The following is a 13,611-nucleotide window of genomic DNA, read 5'->3' on the forward strand; positions in this document are numbered from 1 at the left end:
TACCTGGTCTGAAAGAGTATTTGTTGAGAACGCTCTAACACAGTTAACATTTCCAATTCTGATGTCTTCTTCCATGCAAATGCAGTTGCAATTTTTTTGATAAAGACATAAGTGGCATCCCATAAAATCCGGGGGTCATCAACTGAATGTTTGTTCATCCCTATGAATGCATTCAATTCAGTTTAAAATTGTTCACAGAAAATAGGATTTTATAGTAAGAAAATATTAAAGCTCCATCTTATGTCTCTTTTAGAAAATGATGGAATGTTTAACTGGCAGTAGTAAGCATGATGATCAGATGTCACACATGTCAAATGGATTTCCTACTATTATCTTCTCGTTCTTTAATCAAGATAATAGAGGAGTAGAGAATAGTAGGAAATCGATTCGGGAGAATGTTTGTGCCTCTTTGAATAGAAAGTGTACTCTTTTGCTTTAGGGTTATGAGCCCGCCAGGCATCAATATGGTTGTAATCAGAGAGTATATGTTGGAGAGCCTTAGTTGCCTATGGATAGTAGTTTGTGTAATTAGATTTGTCCAGAATGGCTTCATGTCTGTCCCAATAACCAGATGGAATTCAGTTAATTCTAACAATATGCTGTTCAGAGAATTAAAAACTTAGGATCATATGAATTTGAAGTATACACATTAACAAAGGCAATTTCTTTTCCATTATGGATACATTTAAGGAAAGTGGTTCTGCCTTCTTGGTCTTCACCTTTTCTTTTACCAAGGATGGTGATTGTTTTGGTTTATTATGTATCATTATGATTGCACCCTTAGTTTTGTTTGGGGCTGATGAACAAGCAGTCAGTTGGTACAAATGTTTTTCTATAAAATGTACGTAGTTTTGGAGGTGTGTTTCTTTTGGAGGTGTGTTTCATATTGTTATAGCATTGCTATATCAATATGGTTTCTTGCTAGAATATCAAGATAGCTGGAACATTTGATAGGACTATTAAGGCCTTTCAAATCCATGAGAGAATAGCTTGTGCTGTCATTGTTTTTCTAAAATGTAATTGTTGACTTTAATGTAATTGTTGACTTTAATGTTGATTTCTAATGTTGATTAGCCCATGTATGTAAAATAAGAAGCAGGACCTGGAGGGAAACCCACCCATTGGTCAACCCCCACCACCAACCAACTTACATTGCCATATTTAGCCCAAATGGATTCAATGCGCTGTAGCCACACTAGAAAGCAGTCTCAGTATTTATGAAACCTCCATATATTGTCCATCGTTTATTTATCGGTGCGGCGTCATCACTGTGTAAGTGTCTTGGACCATAGGCAATATAATTATAAAAAGTTCAATGCTCAGCAATAATAGTCATATTGTTGCTTGTACCCAAACATGAGGGGATGTCCTCACCATTGTCTTATACTGAGGGTAACATCATAGCCATAGGCTAGGCTGTTAAATTGTGCATGGATAGCATACCTGAATAATGAGCTAGTCATGGGGTTCCATCTGTCGGCTTGTCCCCTTGTGTGTTGGGTTTGATGTGCTTCTCCAGGAAGCCTTGAGCCTCCCTGGTAGTGGAAAACGTGTGTGTTGTATTCTGGAAGGTCAAGATGAATTTTGCCAGGTGGATGAAGCTGCATCTCAGGTTTAGCTTGACTAGCTGGGTCTCACCTCATTGTAGGTCTCCCTGCTTCAACAGTTCGGCACGCAGGTCTGACCCCCGGATTTCACTGCAAGCTTGACTTCAAAGCTGTGGATCCTTACAATCATACAGCGAGATCCGTTGCGGAGTTGACCTGTGTGGTGTGCAATGTTTAGGGTAATTTGCCCCAAAAATATGTACAAAAATAAATCTTACGAACAACCTCTCATATAGTACTGGCCAGCTCTTTCTGTTGTCTAGTGTTGAGAGCCGACAAATTCTGGCCACTGAAGCAAAATAGACCTGTTAGTTATTTCTTGTCACACAATTAATAATGCCCTGCACCTTAATATGATATTTAGTATTGACAGGTTTTAGGAAACAAGTCTGTTAATCCATAGTAATTTTCAAAAGAGAGCCAAGATAAGGGGATGTGTTTCAATGCATGCCACCAGAACGGCTTTCTCATTAAGGCCCCAGTGCTGCTCTTTAGGTCCCTGGGGGCCCCTGGCATCTATGAGGTGTTAACAGCTCCCAGGGGGGCCTTGTCTGGCCCAGACCCCACAGCTCAGACACAGATGGGCCCAACAGCCGCCCTCCATCCACCACACTTTTCAATTACCACCCCCCGGCAGAGGCTATTCCTCACCAGACACCACTCTGTGACAGTACAGGGAAGGAGAGGGGAGGGGAGGGGAGGGAGAGGAATGGTTGAAGAGAGACGAGAGAGGAAAATGGGGGCAGGAAAAAGGGAGATACAGTATATGCAGAAAAAAAGGAAGTGAGGGAGAAAAAGAGAGAACAAGAGAAAGAGAAAAAGAGAGCACGTCGCCCAGCACACAGCTGACAGTATATTGATCTGCATAGATTACACATTCCTCCTGTAGCAGAGGGACTGAAGCAGCGACATGTTGACAACAGGGGAATCACATTGTTTGGTATAAGTGAGCAGCAGCACGTCTTTGGTGGGTGGTAGAGTGTCTCAGTCCAGGAACAAAAGAGGCTTTCCAAGCCTAGTATCAGCCTGATATCTGACTGAAGGAGGTAATAAATCACTTAGTGGGATTGTTGCTCTGGAGAAGAGGAGGGGAGAAGGGAAGGGGAGGTCTGAGCACTCCTGCCCACGCATGTGTCCTCCGAGGCCGAGAAAGCAAGTTGGGGTGCCGGGGTGGGGCCCAAGGGGCATGGGCTCAGCTGACACCCCTGTGTACGCTCGTTAGTATTTAATTTAAATATGGCTTTACAGGGCTTTGGAGTGTTAAAGCAGTTTAAGACTCTTATTTTTCAGCCCCCCATTCCACCATAACCCGACCCTCCCTCTCCTAAGAGGCCAGTTTCTTGTTGACCGCAGGCTGTTGAAGGGGATAAACACAGTGTTATCCTGGAAGACAGTGAGGATAGGTGCCAGCATTGAAATGAAAACAAGATTACGTGAATCTGTTTTTCTGAGAATGGTTATTGTCCATCCCTTATGCATTGTGAAGGATTAGGTCTCTACCACCCAGGCCTCTTTTGTGTGATCCAATTTTTGTAATTTTTCACATATATATATTTTTTTAGAAGTTTAAATAGTTCAAATAATATTTCTGAGCATAACATCACCAGGCCTTCTGTACATTTTACAATGAGTTTACAGTTTATTTCAAAAACATATTCAATCAATTTTATCCATGAAATTACAAAAAACCTTACTCCAAACCTGGAATTAGTCTTGGTTTCACCACCTAATGTTTGGCTAAGATATTCCTAAAACCTCATTTATACAGCTAACAGCTTGTTCTAGAAACAGGAATATATGTTTTATATTTAATTTTCAAGTTTCCATTCAATGAGTTTTGGCAGTTATAACCACATATCTTGGCTAGGGTGGAATGTAAGTGCAATACCACACCACTGAACACTCCAACCAAACTATGGAAGTCCTTTCATTTGTATAGATATTCAAGCCGAGCAACAAAATACATGTTCATAATCCATTTACAGTATATTCCATCACAGTCATCAGAGCTTTCCTAGTGAACATAAGCAAACAGTTTTTTAGCAAAGCCATTGTCTGTGTTTCCAACTTGCAGCATATTCATTAGTAGCATGTTGTGGCGGGGGGACAGGTAATCGATGAGGCCAGCGGCAGCAGGCAGGACCCAGGTCTTCTCTCATTAGGCTAGAGGAGACAGGGGGACATCATTAACATGCTAGATGGATACATAGGTGACATGGCGAGGTGACTGATCATTTCCGAATGCTATTTGAATTACTTGAGATTTGAATCGTTTCTGGAGGAGTAATACTGTATGAATTGTAAGAAACCAGAATAAACTTTTGGTAGATTTTGTAACTACCTGTATCTACAACGTATCTGGTAAACCCTTTTCCTTTCTTTTTTTTTTTTACCTTGGAGTTAATTACATCATGCAAAATGTTGTCTTATTCCATTTCACTAGCATCCTTGACTGTTGTTTATATTTGGGGTTTTGGCGGAAAAAAAATGTATGCAATAAAAGTGCTATTAATACTATATCAACACCCACACAAGGGAAAGACGCCAAAGTACTAGTATTCCCTTGATTACATTTTTTCCAGAGCAGAAGTATTACAGACACACCAAGGCTTCAAAGACACCACTAGTCCCAACACTCAATCCAGGTTGGAACATTTGTTCCCCCAATCCATTGTTTTTTCATAATTCATGTCAGCATGATCAGATTGCGTTGTCTCTAGAGGAATGGGGGGAGGATGGAGGAGGAGGGGGCGGAGTTAATCCCTGGGTCAAGATGTATTTATTGAAGATTAATAATAGAGCAGCAATCTCATCATGCTCTCTATGATTTTATCATTTTGTTCCGTGGAGGATCAGGGGGCAAAGAGGAAGATTTTCAGCTTTAGGGAACAAAATTAATATCTGAAAAGGTACAGAGAGAGGTTTATGTGGCCTTACGGGACATGACGTGTAACTATGACTATCACCCCCCTCTGATAATACAACATACTGAAAGTAAAAAACGAGCCTGACCTTTGATAACAATAGGATGTTATATCTCTAAGGACATATTTCAACAGGCCGTTATCCTCGTAGTGAAATTAATATCTGTAAAGCCCCAAGTCCCAAGTAAAACTTCGCACTTGACACTTTGAAACTTAACACATAGGGAGCAGTGGGACACCATTGTTTGTGTTCATCCTGTCACAGACCATAAATGTTCCCCTTAGAGGTGTTACGTTACTTAACCCCCCCCCCCCCCCCCTCTTCTCCTATATTTGGGACTTCTAGAAAAGGTCATTCACCCCATAAACACAGCAACATAAATAGTCCCATATTAACCCACTTGTCCAGGAACAGTGCATGGAGAAGAAAATATTTAATTTTCTCTCCATATTGAAATTGTGTCTGTGAATATTGCATATGCAGAGTGACGGTGTCCATCTCATCCGCCTAATGGACCAGCGGCATGCACGCCAGGCCAGGGAGCAAGGGATGAAGATAGAGGGGTAGTAGAGAAAAAAAATTGTAAACATATACATTCGCTTTCAGGGTAAGGGTTCAAGGTTCAGTCCCAATCCAAATAATTTATATCCATAATAAGTGAGTGGATTGAATAAATGCGTCGTCCCAGACCTTGGTGTTCATCGAAATCTCATCCTACTACAATATATCAGGTCAGGCAGGCAGACAGGCAAGCAGTCAGAAGAAACCTGTGCTGTCTGATGCCTGCCACTGTCAAGCTGAAGATGGGGGGATGAAGGGAAGGAAGGAGGGATGGAGGGAGCATGTAGAGGAGGAGAGGTAGGGGGGAGCGTGGTGTCGAGGACACCTTGTTTGCATTCCGTATGGAAATGAGGAGGAGCTGAAGGGTATGTGAAGGACAATGAGGAAGGTGTGTGTGTGTGTGTGTGTGTGTGTGTGTGTGTGTGTGCGTGCGTGCGTGCGTGCGTGCGTGCGTGCGTGCGTGCCAAAGAGAGGGTGAGAGGGAGGCCACTACAGAGATAGAGATATATATTCATGTGAAGGGGACAAAAACACACCTCTGATCCTAAGAGTAAGAGAAGGGTTTGAGAGAAGCAAGCAACATCTCCTAATTCAAAACACACAGTCAGATATGTTTGAGGATACCATATGTATCCACATTTCAAAAAATATACAATGATATCTGGTGTCAAGAATAAAAAATAAATAAATGTAATAGGAATAAAATTACAGGTTTCCTTCAAGCTCAAACGTTCCAAGGCAAGGTCTCCAAGCAGCCTGATCACAAGAAATAGACTTACAGCCTGAATTTTAAACAGATTAAATTTAGATTTTTTTTGTCACTGGCCTACACACATAATTCCCCTTTGACAATATGGGGTATTGTGTTTTTCTTATTTTTTTCCTAATTAATAAAAAATGAAAAGCTGAAATGTCTCGAGTCAATAAGTATTCAACTCCTTTTTTACGGCAAGCCTAAATAAGTTCAGGAGTAAAAACTTTTTCAAATGTTTCAAATGTTCAACTTCCAATTCATCATCTCCCACACCGCACCACCCCAACATCAACATATGCGAAAATGGCACGTTGCTATGTATTGTAGTAAATAATATAGAGTAAGATAAGTGTTTCCAATGACATCATCAATCCATTTGTAGGCAATAAGCATGCCAACTCATAATTGTTTAAAATTACACATGCAATCCGATGTCGTCATTGGAAGCACTCATCTTCCTCAATATTTTTTACTACAAAACATAGAAACGTGCAATTTTTACATAAATTGATGTTGGGGTGGTTTCTGGAGATGATGACTATGAAGTCGAACATTTGGACATTTAACAAGTTCCAGGGACTCACTCTGTGTGCAATAATAGGGTTTTAAATGATTTTTTAATGACTACCTCATCTCTGTACCCCATCTGTGAGCTCCCTCAGTCGAGTATTGAATTTCAAACCCAGATTCAACCACAAAGACCAGGGAAGTTTTCCAATGCCTCGCAAAGAAAGGAACCTATTGGTGGATGGGTAAAAAAGGACTGGAGAGTTTTCCAGGATAAAATAATAAACGGAGTGGAGCAAAGCACAGACAAAATCCTAGAGGAAAACCTGGTTCTGTCAGCTTTCCACCAGACACTGGGAGATGAATTCACCTTTCAGCAGGAAAATAACCTAAAACACAATGCCAAATCTACACAGGAGTTCCTTACAAAGAAGACAGTGAATGTTTCTGAGTGGCCATGTTTTGGAAAGATTTTTTAAGACATGTTTTCACTTTGTCATTATGGGGTATTGGGTGGAGATGGGTGAGAGAAAAACAAAACAATTTAATACATTTTTTAGTCAGGCTGTATCTTAATACAATGTGGAATAAGTCAAGGGGTATGAATACTTTCTGAAGGCCTTCCTCGGCGCCGACACAAAAATAGAAAAATGCTGCTCAAAACACTGCACTACGGCAGTTCACAATGCTCTAGCAAGCCGGGAGAATTCTTGATGATACTTGATGGTATGAGGTCTGGTATGATTTCTGTTTTAACCCTGTAACCACGCAGAATGAATGCGCAGAAAATAGAATGTTCATCCTTAATACTTCAAATTTCGAAGGGAAACTATGAGATCTTGTTGCTCCAAGATAAGCCCAGCACTGGCCATCCAACATTCAACAGCTGTCCTCAGATATATTAAATGGGTGAAAGATGACGCCAGGGGAAGAAGGCAGACATTTTACGGGTCCCCAACGGATTGTGTTTTTTTGTTAGTTTATTTGCGTTCTTTGTGATTTATTTTTTGTACATAATGTTGCAGCTATCGTCTCTTATGACCGAAAATAACCTCTGGACATAAGGACTGCGATTACTCACCACGGACTGGCAGAAAACTTTTTCACCTTTAACGAGTCTGACAACCCCGATGCGAACGATATACTACTTTCTCGGGAACAGGCCCAGATCCCCGTGATTTACATGAAGAGGAGGCAGAGAAAAAGGGGCCAACAGGCGGGCTGCCTTCTGAGAATTCGTAAGCAATCGAATAAACCCCCACTTCCTTCCATTCTTCTAGCAAACGTGCAATCTTTGGAGAAGAAAATAGATGATGCAAGATTAAACTACCAACGGGACATTCAAAACTGCAATATCTTATGCTTCACGGAGTCGTGGCTGAATAACGACACTATCAACATACTGGTTGGTTGGTTATAGGCTGTACCGGCAGGATAGAACAACGGCGTCTGGTAAGTATTTTTGTAAATAACAGCTAGTGCACGATATCTAAGGAAGTCTCAAATTATTGCTCGCCTGAGGAGGAGTATCTCATTATAAGCTGTAGACCACATTATCTACCTAGAGAGTTTTCATCTGTATTTTTCTTAACTTTTTACATACCACCACAGTCAGAGACTGGCACTACGACAGCATTGAATGAGCTGTATTCTGCCATAAGTAAACAAGAAAACGCTCATCCAGAGGTGGTGCTCCTAGTAGCCGGGCACTTTAATGTAGGGAAACTTAAAACCTTTTTCCCAAATTTCTATCAGCATGTTAAAACTTCTTACGGCTGCAATCCCGTTAACGGGATTGATATGACAACAGCCAGTGAAAGTGCCGAGCGCCAAATTCAAACAACAGAAATCTCATAATTACATTTCCTCAAACATACATGACAAACAATTTTAAAGGTAATCTTGTTAATCCCACCAAAATGTCCGATTTCAAATAGGCTTTACAGCGAAAGCACCACAAACGATTATGTTAGGTCACCACCAAGTCACAGAAAAATTCAGCCATTTTTCCAGCCAAAGAGAGGAGTCACAAAAAACACAAATAGAGATAAAAATGAATCACTAACCTTTGATGATCTTCATCAGATGACACTCATATGACTTCATGTTACACAATACATATATGTTTTGTTCGATAAAGTGCATATTTATATAAAACAATCTCAGTATACATTGGCGTGTTACGTTCACTAGTTCCAACAACATTCAGGGATATTGCAGAGCCACAACAATTTACAGAAATACTCATTATAAATGTTGATGAAAATACAATTGTTAGACATGGAAATATATATACACTTCTCCTGAATGCAACCACTGTGTCAGATTTTTTTTTAAATTACGGGAAAAGCAAACCATGCAATAATCTGAGTATAGCTTTCAGACAACAAAGCAGCCAAAAAGATATCTGCCATATTGGGTAGTCAATAGAAGTCAGAAATAGCATTATAAATATTCACTTACCATTGATGATCTTCATCAGAATGCACTCCCAGGAATCCCAGTTCACATTAAATGTTTGATTTAGTTCGATAATGTCCATCATTTATGTCCAAAGAGCTATTTTTGTTAGGTGTTTGGTAAACAAATCCAAAGTCATGAAGCGCATTCCCTAGTTGCAGACGAAATGTCAAAAAGTTCCGTTCCTGTCCGTAGAAACATGTCAAATGATGTATGGAATCAATCTTTAGGATGTTTTTAACATAAAACGTCAATAATTTTTCCAACCGGAGAATTCCTATGTCTGTAGAACAGCAATGGAACGAGAGCTAACTCTCTTGTGACCGCGCCTCAGATCCTGTGGCACTCTGCCAGACACCTGACTCATTCTTCTCTCATCCGGTTCCACTTCAGAGTAGAAGCCTGAAAGAAGTTTCTAAAGACGGTTGACATCTAGTGTAAACCTTATGAAGTGCAGCATAACCAATTTCCCACTGTGTATTCAATAGGGGCTGGGTTGAAAATCGACCAACCTCAGATTTCCCACTTCCTGTTTGGATTTCTTCTCAGGTTTTTGCCTGCCATATGAGTTCTGTTATACTCACATACATCATTCAAACAGTTTTAGAAACTTCAGTGTTTTCTATCCAATAATAATAATATGCATATATTAGCAACTGGGACTGAGGAGCAGGCCGTTTACTCTGGGCACCTCTGGGCTCCTTTCATCTAAGCTACTCAATACTGCCCCTGCAGCTTCTAAACAGCTTCTACCCCCAAGCCATAAGACTCATGAAAACCTAATCAAATGACTACCCAGACTATTTGCATTGCACCCCCTTCCCCTCTTTTACACTGCTGCTACTCTCTGTTGTTATCATCTATGCATAGTCACTTTAATAACTCTACCCACATGTACATATTACCTCAACTAACCGGTGCCCCCGCACATTGATCCTGTACTGGTACCCCCCCTGTATATAGTCTCGCTATTGTTATTTTACTGCTGCTCTTTAATTACTTGTTACTTTTATTTCCTATTCTTATCCATATTTTTTAAAACTGCATTGTTGGTTAGGGGCTCGTAAGTAAGTATTCACTCTAAAGTCTACACCTGTTGTATTTGGCGCATGTGACTAATACAATTTGATTTGATTTGATTTTTTAAAATGTATTGAGATCTTACAAAATGGTCCCGGTTGACTCCATCTCTTCTTATAAATGACTGAGTTTAGAGAAAAAAAGAGCAGGCGGAGGAGGAGGAGAAAAAGCAAGCAGTGGATTTACGGTGACGAAATGCCCAGATCAGGCAGGGTGTGTGGCGTTGGTATCGATCAGAGAGGCTCCACAGCGCCCATGGCCCGATCTCTGACCCTTAAATAGCGAATGAATCTCAATCCAATAGACTGGAGTGTCTGGGCCCCTTGCCCCCCCCCCCACCACCATCACACATACACACTCCCTCCTCGCCCACTGGAGCATGATTTCCACATTATGGATTGGCAGCCTCCTTATTAATAGAATAGGTGTGTGTGTGTGTGTGTGTGTGTGTGTGTGTGTGTGTGTGTGTGTGTGTGTGTGTGTGTGTGTGTGTGTGTGTGTGTGTGTGTGTGTGTGTGTGTGTGTGTGTGTGTGTGTGTGTGTGTGTGTGTGTCCATATCTTTACTTCATATTCTGCATTCAATTATGCCCATTATCCTGTCCACATTCCAACACTTACAGTATTTATTCAAGACAAATCCTTGAATCCCACGTGCTGCATATTGTCTTATGATCTTGACATTTTTACACCTCTCACTAATATTCATATAACATGTAGCAAAAATGTGAATTCCAAAAGTGAATTGGGATCATTTCAAAAGGTAATTAAAAAAGTGTCATGCTCAGTTCAGAAATCTACATATAAATAGTATTGGCCAGAAAACCAAACGAAACTATTTTAGGACTTATATGTGTTTGTTCTACTCTGTGTGGTGACAGTGGACCTGTCTGTCACTGGACTGAAGAGGCTATTTGATCTTCCAATCCAAGCAGCCTTTCAAAGACTAATTCTTCTGGGCCACTTCCAAGTTCAATGGGCAGATGGCCCAATGGACGGCTCAGTGGACATCATCAAACAGCAGCTTTAAGTCAAATGCATGCAGGGCCTTGGAGGGAGAGGGGGAGACAGAGAGGCACAGTCCCACTCGTCTACTAATAGAATGAGAGGCAACCACCCCAACATGGTGTCAGACACACACAGAGACATACACACATGTTCACATGCTCACAGCAACACACATACTGTATAAAACACACATTATACACTCTCTCACATTGATACACACACGCACAGTGCTATACACACACATATGCACACACACCTTCATGGAGGAACATATGGCTTCCAGCCTTACATGGGGAATTCACATGACTGGGTAGTGGGTATCAATAAGACACTGAACATGAACAACAAATGTTTGCAGACATGGACATTTTCAGCATAGAAGAACAGATACAGTAGATGCATGGATTGTCACAATTTAACATTAGATACATCTGGTACAGTACAGCCCACAGCCTAACACATAGGAGTATACCTTCCACCCATCCACTCTCTGTGTGTTTTATTATTAAGGTTGATTGAGGATCAGACCAAGGTCACTCAGTCCCCTTTCTGCTTTTCTTAAATATTATAATTATGGAGATTGTCCTTATTTATTCAGTCCTGTATTCAGATTGGTCACCTGCATTAGTGCATGTTAAATCTAAGCCGAGACCCCTATGCTAGGCTACTACCCTTGCTTGGATTATTCTAATGTTGGTAAAAGGCTCTCCCCTTTAGTTAATATGATGGTCCTCTTTGTATTTCACTGATCTTGATGCTATCCCCCTCCTTACTTCATTCTTGACACACAGACACACACGCACATGCACAGTCGCATGCAGACATCCCCCCCACAAACACGCATGCATACACAAACCTTTGCTAATAAGACCTCCCTATGTCTTCCCAACAACCCCCACTCTCTCCCACAAACACGCAACCCTTTTACTTAATGAAATTTCAAGGAGTCATATGTTCCATCATGGGCTAGAGTTATGGGTACGTTTTACATAAAATTCATATCGGGCGCATTGTCCGGGATGTATGTGTCTGCTACGGATTTACATTTTAGAAGGTATTAAAGAAATGAGTGTGGCGCAGTAAAAATAAAAAGGAGGGAAAAAAGAGAGAGAAAAAAACGTCAGGTTTTCCAGTCCCATCATCTCAGATCCGGGCAGTCATAAATAACGGTAAATCCCCTGCCCACCGCCTCACCAGACAAACCAGACCAGGCCAAGGCCACCCGTAATCCAATCTGTGCCGCTGCATTCCAACAAGCAAATCTCATATTTTTCAACACTGGATTATGTATTTCTTTTATTACTGCTCGACAGAACGGAAGGGTGGGGGGCTGGATTGACTGACGGGATTAGGAGAAAAACCCTGGGACTTAATATTGAAGAGAGGAATAATAAAAAAAAGTATGAAGACGAGAAAAGCAGAAATATGAATTATGAAAAGCTATGAATAAAAAAAGGTAGGAGAACTAGGTCTACTGTGGATAGAGTGCTAATCCTTAGCTAAACTCGAATGGTGGAGGTTAGCTAGAAGTAAAACCAAAGACATAAGCACACACACACAGATCCACTAACCAATGGCTACTATGTGGCTGTTCAACACAGGACATCTGCGTCTGATACTATAGATAGTCCTCATAGTTATTCATACGTGTGTATATTTTCTCCATGCTCATCTCTTTATAAGTAATAACATCACAGTGTCACAGCATTCTAAGTATGTCCCATCCAGCAAGACGAGAGGGGGGTTTGTTCGAGGGAGGGAGGAAGGGAGGAAAAATGACCTTGCAAGAACAACAGCAACCTTAATGTGCTACATTACAAGGTATGATATAAAACACTTTTATGGGCTGGTAGTAAAAGGTGCGGTGTCGTCCCAAACCGTGCCTGCTCAGGGCCCCATTTGAAGGAGGCATCCGCAAAATGGGTCAGGAACCAGCGACCGGCGATCTACGGGGTGAGTGCTGCCTATGACTAATGTTTTTGTTCTCACCTTGGCCCAAGTTCTGCCGCATAAACGGTTCGCCTTATTACTCGGCGTGTGCGTAAACCTGTTATGGGCCTCTTCGATGGAGGATATGTCACTGTGTGTCTGTGTCTTGAAGTGCATTAATTTTACAGGCGTCTCTTCTCTCTTAAGGAGATTTTACCATAATGAGACGTTCATTTTACAGCGCGCAGAAGGCGATATATAGGTTTGTACAGGTTGGCCCCTAAAGGTGTTTAGTTTGTCCATTTGGAGAGAGACGGTTGTGCCATCCATCTTTGCACAGAGGATGCTCTCTGGAGGAGTGCAGTAATGGGGATGGGGATACTAGTACCCAAACCCACTATTGCCCCCTATTGGGGACGTCACAGAATAACACTGTATAACAGGAGGGATGATGGCAGGTAAATCATATAGTAGATAAATATGTATGAATGCTTCAACTACGCTAGCTTGTTGACATCATTGTATTGGGATTGAACACAAATGGTTCTCAGTCTCTCAGAGATTAACTTGCTAGACTGGATACACAAGTAGTCATTGATTTGAGAGTGTTACCAGATAGCCAGGTCTATATGCTTTGCAGTCACCTGACTTGTCTTCAATGGCAGTGTGAGTGAGGCTCTCTTGTGCTGTGTATGCTAATAAGCATGATATTTGGTAAGCATATGGTTTCCTAGATTACAACAGTATTATTCTCTCAACTCTCTTTTTCTCCCAGTCCCATT

The 13,611-nt window shown here is 41.2% G+C and overlaps 1 long non-coding RNA gene across 2 annotated transcripts in view; it reads right to left on the reverse strand.

Moving 5' to 3' along the window:
- Positions 1-3,235: 3,235 nt before the first annotated feature.
- Positions 3,236-13,611, reverse strand: part of LOC118387550 (uncharacterized) — a 50,396-nt gene continuing 40,020 nt past the window's right edge. For both annotated transcript variants that reach the window (XR_004826429.2, XR_008143231.1), the window contains exon 3: positions 3,236-3,770. This is a non-coding gene — a long non-coding RNA (uncharacterized LOC118387550). The remainder of the gene's footprint in view (positions 3,771-13,611) is intronic.

This window comes from Oncorhynchus keta, chromosome 9, assembly GCF_023373465.1.
Source record: "Oncorhynchus keta strain PuntledgeMale-10-30-2019 chromosome 9, Oket_V2, whole genome shotgun sequence".
Lineage (NCBI taxonomy): Eukaryota > Metazoa > Chordata > Actinopteri > Salmoniformes > Salmonidae > Oncorhynchus > Oncorhynchus keta.